This window comes from Egretta garzetta, unplaced genomic scaffold (genome assembly GCF_000687185.1).
Source record: "Egretta garzetta isolate BGI_Z169 unplaced genomic scaffold, ASM68718v1 scaffold68, whole genome shotgun sequence".
Taxonomy (NCBI): Eukaryota; Metazoa; Chordata; class Aves; order Pelecaniformes; family Ardeidae; genus Egretta; species Egretta garzetta.
The window spans coordinates 2,784,594-2,790,492 of record NW_009260774.1 but is presented as its reverse complement, the minus strand read 5'-3'; positions in this window follow the sequence as shown (position 1 = coordinate 2,790,492).

Genomic DNA, 5,899 nt, shown 5'->3' with positions numbered 1-5,899 from the left:
GCACTGATAAACTGGTCTGCATGTGGGATTGTTTTTCTTTGTTTAACCTTTTCCTTTATTTTTTAATGATCTACTTGTTTATAAATGGCTTTATTTTGTGATTAACTTACTTCGGTACTGGATTGCTGTATCAGAGTTCTGAATGTCTCCGGTTGTTTGCACACAGATAACTGCAAAGAGGTTGTCATTACTGGTTACACGCAAGCAGAAGCCAGATCTCTTTCTTAATGGCTTGGGGAAGGCACAAAACATGCAAGAAAGGTAAACGCCATCCAGACTTGCAATTTTAAGCTAGCAAGTGCTGCTTGGTACTGTAGTCATTTCTCTACTCCAGGGTTCTTCAACACTTTCAGAGGCTGAGTACCAAGCAAAATTGAGAAGATTGTTGGGGGCTTTTTTGTACCACTGTAAGAGGGTAGTAGTTCTCAAGTTGGGTTTTTGACCAGCCTTATACCTCTGGCTCATGAGCTTCAAAAATTTCTTCAGTCAATGTTTTTTGAGGTGCTTTGTCCTATATGTTGTTTGTCTGTCCGTTTTGCAACCTGTCTACTGTATTCTCCATCTGTCTCCATAAAGCACAGAGATACTGTTAAAATGCCCCCCTCTTTTAAGGTTAACTAAGGACATTTTTCTCCTTTTCTCTTTTTTTCATATGGACTATACTTATGTGTATAAATACAAATATATATATTTTTCAAGTGCAAGTTAGTATCATTTAGACTAACTCGTGAGCACTCTGAAGATTTTTTGAGTGGGATTTAGTAGTGGCTTTACAGTGCTGACCGGTTGCCTATTGCATCAATCTTCCTCCTAGCAACCAGCATTCATTACAGTTTTGAAACTGTATCTCCTCTAGTGGCTTTTTCATTCAATATTAACCTCTGTTTATGCAACAGGACAAATGCAATGGCAGATTTGATGTTCTGGGCTAGTGAGGAAAAAATATCCTAAACCGTAGAGTTTTAGAACTACATGGGGAAGACCATAACAACCCAAATCTTAAGAGATCCTTGAGATTGTTGAATAATCCCTGACTGTCATGTTTTATTTTTTGTTAGGAAAAGAAATATAACTTACTGTTGACCATGTAACATGTTCTTCTGTATATAGCCTAGCCCAATAGCATGACCTGCATGTCAGAATTCTTGTACAATAATGTATTTATCAAAGTATACATTTCTGATATTTAGAGATGTACATTGATTTAGTTTTGGTAAGATATTGTCAATAGAGAGATAATTGCAAAGAGCTTTTAGCAAAGGAATTAATATAATATCTGGTGCTGCTGTTATATTAACTACAGTGTTGTACAGAATTTATCATGGATTTTTGACTGCTGAAAAAGGGACAATGGAATTTAGCCATACCAAGAACTGTACTGGAAAGAGACTGCTGCTGCTGAATGGGCCCTGATAAACAACTCATGCCTTGAGGAGGTCACTGAGACTTTACATGTGAAGTAGAGCTTGTTAAAGAAGATTAAAGACTGCTCATAATTACTGTTGCCAGAGGAAGGGGTGACTAGTCACTGTTGATGAGTCAGCTGTAAATAAAACGTGTGTGCATGGAATATCAGTTTTTATCTATATCAAGGAAAGCTGAATTCAAGTCATCATTGCTAAGGCTCCATGCAAAGACCCACACCCCTGTGTGTATTCTTCCTGGTTCCTGCAGTAAGTTGTGCTGTGGATCATACAAAGACACACACTTAATAATGATAGTGATGTAAACGACATCTGTCTTGACTTCTGTCATAATAATGGTATATTTTGCAAAGGTCACAAATGTGAACAGAGTAGGTTTGCATAAGTCCTCGCTTTCTCAGTTTGCCATGACCTATCTTTGTATGAATTCTAGTGTACATGCCAAGTCTTAAGTTTACTTTCCACTTTGATAACAGAAATGTGACTGCAGACAAACATCACTGACTTTCTTCACAGCACACAGTCTTCTTTAATTGTTACCTCAAACTATAAGTATTATGAGAAATAAAATTCTGGCAGCAAGACAATTTTGTTTTTTTTTTTTTTTTTAAATTCAGAGTGTTGCAAACACAACATCAATAAGTATAAAAGATGTATTAAAATTATATCCTACAAATGTATATTTTACATAAAAGAGATATTCTTTGATCAGTTACTTTCTGTGATTTTTGTGGTAAATGGATCTAGTCTATTCTATGTTTATGAGGCATTGTAGTGCTACGATGTGGTAATTATCTTCTCTCCATCCTATTCAGTGGGAAATTCTCCAGAATCTGTTTTGTCACCCTGGTGTCCCAATTGCAGGGACCTGTCCCAGTTGTGAAACTCTGTATTGTTGAACTTCTGTGAACATGTCAAGGTGCATGCACAATCCTGGTGGAAACCAGTGCCAATGTAATACCTGAATTGGAGAATAAAAGGCAAAAGACCTGGTGAGGAGCTTGGAACATATCTTCTGAAGTGGCTCATGCTCTTTCTTTAGCTGTATCGGTCCCCTGCCTGCCACTGGCCATCCCAGCTCTCAAACCTTTTTCCTGGGGTACACGAGGAGCTAATTCAAAAACTAGCATGAGCTGGCTTCTAAAACAATTTAAAATCTTCTTTCTTGTTAATGACCCCACGCCTCATGCGGAAGTTGTAATTGGGCTAGATATTATCATACGCAAGGCAGTTTTATTACATCCTGGTGTGAAGTCAACCTAAAAAGGAGTTGATGAATGGTTGCTTAAAACTCCTAATCCAATACTGGATTGGGGGCCACCAGTGAAAACCCTGAATACACAAGCAGAGTGTCTGAGAGGGGTGAGGGAGCTAATACAGCCATACACATGACCTGAAAGGCTGTTAGTGCAGTATTTTGGAAAAGGTGCTGGAATGTAAGAAAGATTCCAGAAAACAGGTTCAAGAGGTGTTCAAGTTTTGGAAAATGTGTTGTAGTGACATACCACGAAAGCTCAGTGTGCTGAGTCTGCCCAAATGTTAAAAGTTGTCTGTACTGTAACCTGTGAGCAGTACCCACATGAAGAAGGGGTGTAATGGTTAGCTAGGACAAGGCTCACAGCCAGCTCCAAGCCACGCAGGTCTGATGTCTGCCTCCAAGCACCCAGAGAGAGGTGTCTGGCTTTCCTCAGTGCTACAGGGGGATGGTGAGGAGCCCCAAATGGGATGCAGGCAAGGTGGTGCACTGTGTTGGATGAAACTGTAGAAAACACTGACTGGCAAATGGTGTCTGACATCTTCTGCTGTCTCTGGATGGTAAGGAGCTTAAGCCTGGATGGACCTCCACCAACACAGGACCTTGAGTCCAGAATATCCTGACTGCAGCTACTTATTTTTCCCCTAGATAACCAAGCCCATGTTTAAATGCTTTCCTTTAAAACACACCTGGAGGACAAGCTCATGGCGAGTCCATTAACTTTCAAGTGTCTTGGGACTACGACCCAAATCTGACTGTTCTAAGAAGGAGAGTTGTCTTAACCACCAGCCCTCAAAGACTAACCACCCCTGCTCTTCCCCTGCTTCTGGGCCCAAGAAAGGGTGAAAGTGCATTTTCATGGGAGGTAGGCCACCAAGGTTTATCTTTCTCAGACTGAGGAAGGCCTTGAACCTAGACTTCATTCTTCAGGGTAATGCAGTTCTTATGTCTCAGATACTGTGTAAAGGATGGGCAGCACATTTACATTTAAAAATAAGTAGGTACAATGATCTTTTGTAAAGGGGGTCCTCACAGCGCAATGTGCTTACGCAGAGCAGATCTACCCAAGCCCTCAGAGGTCTTTTTAGCCCTGCAGAAGCAAAACTGCGCCTGGAGGAAGGAGTTTTGGGTCAAGTAGGAAGATGCTGTGTGAGCGTGGGTATCCTGGGGATCAAATACTCACCAATGGCAGTTGTGGGCATTTCTGGGCCTTCTTTAAGAATCCAAAAACTTATTTAATCCTTGTATAGGTACGACTTAAGGGTTAGAAGTCAAAACTAGATAGAGTTAAACAAGCAATGAGTTTAGAAGCAGTGCATCCATTAAGACAATTTACCAAAGACTGATGCTTGTTTGCCTTTTAAAGTTGTAAAGTCAGAATGTCAAAAGCGAGCATCTTTTGGAAAGGTAAAGTAGTGCAACAGAAAGGTTGGTGCAGAGATCAAAAGCTGTAACGTATTGTGGAGGTGAGCAGAATTACGGTACCTTCGGGGTTTGAACGCAGTTATTGTCCTTATGGGGCCTCATTCAGCACTGAGAAAATGTTGCTGTTCCAGCACATTTTGAGATGCTGTATTATGAGTGTTATAGGTGTGTACTATAAACTGGTGCCAGAATTGCGAAGAAGCATGCAGCTAATGATAATTAATATAATGCTGTGTGTCAGGGGTCTTTTTCATGTGTGAAAGAATTATTGTTCCTAAAAGTTGTCTGACAAAAGGTCTGGACTGAATTAAAACCGCTAAAAGAGAAGGACATTTAAGGAAGCCTCTGTTCAGATGGGTTACTGAAAACTGGAGGAGGAAGGGACCTATCTGACATGAGCAAACTTGCCAGCATATTTAATGTGAAGATATGAATTTTAGAAGTCATGAATGAATTAACTATATGAAAGAGGAGGGCATTTTATCATCAGAATAAATCATACAGAAGTCAGATAAAGGAAATTGGAATGGAACACTGCTACTAGAAAGAGAAAATGAATATATTAATATGCTGTATTACAAGCAGTGGCTTGAATGATTCCATAATAGAGCCTTTGAATACTGGGGGAGAACAAATTACAAAAAAAGCAAAGGTTCCTATCAGGTTAAAGTTATCAGAAATATTAATATTTTTATATTACATTATTTTCCCCTTGGAAATACTTGCTATTTATTTAATTTCTGAAGAGACAAGTTATTTAAAAAATTGTTTTATTTTTAAGTTGAGAGTTAGCTCATGAGCCAATACTGAGATGTTAGCGTTGGGTGTTGGTTACCTAGCTTGTATGCTATTGCCAGCATTTCCCTCCTACTTAACTGAATATCCCTGGGACGTGTTAAAATTGCAGAGGTGTCTGATTCCTGGCCCTAGAGCTGGGGATCTGTCACGCGCCGGCTCTGCGGGAACGCCGGGGTGGGCTCCAGCAGATGTGAGCGGTGCAGAGCTCCCGGCTCCCTGGCACAGGCTGTGGAAGCACCCCGAGCCGTGGTCTACGTGCGGCTTCTCATTGCCTTCTGGAAAAATATGCATGCTTCCACCGCCCTCTGCAACCTCCTCCCCAAAACCCAGCCTTCTGTCGCTTGCATTTTTTTCTTATGAGCATGTTGATGAACAGCTGACAGATTTCAGATTCATACTTTCACAGCTTCACATTCACAGATGGCAATATTCTAGCATATTTAAAAAAAAAGAAATTGGAGGTGGACACTTTTTGAAAATTTGGCACTAAAATGTTATGCATTTCGTTTAGCATCTCTTGTATTATTTGCAGGTGGAAGACTGGAGATCAGTTTAAAACCAGGGCCACAGCCAGGCTATACTGACTTTCAGGATGTGTTCATTTTATATTCTGCATCTGCTTAGAGCATCACTGCATTTTACTATCACACGAAGCTCTCCATTTTCTCCCCAAATGGGATTTGGAGATAAGACACTAGGGCAAGTCAGCAAGTACTATTTTAAGTTAAATGTTTTCTCTATAGAATGGTTGTGACTCCTATACGACTGTAAACATGAACTGTAATATGAAGAAAAAGGTATTGCTTGGGAAACACTGAGGCTGTAATAGATGGCTGTAATCCATCTTTGTCATGCAGAATGGTATAGGCACCCTTTCTTTAAAAGACGGAAAGCAGACGATTTTGTGTCGGCCTCCTAAATGCCAGCAGCATTAGACCTGCGTAAGATAATGAACTACCAAAAGAAGAAAGTGGAAGTTGTTTCCCTTGACCTTAAG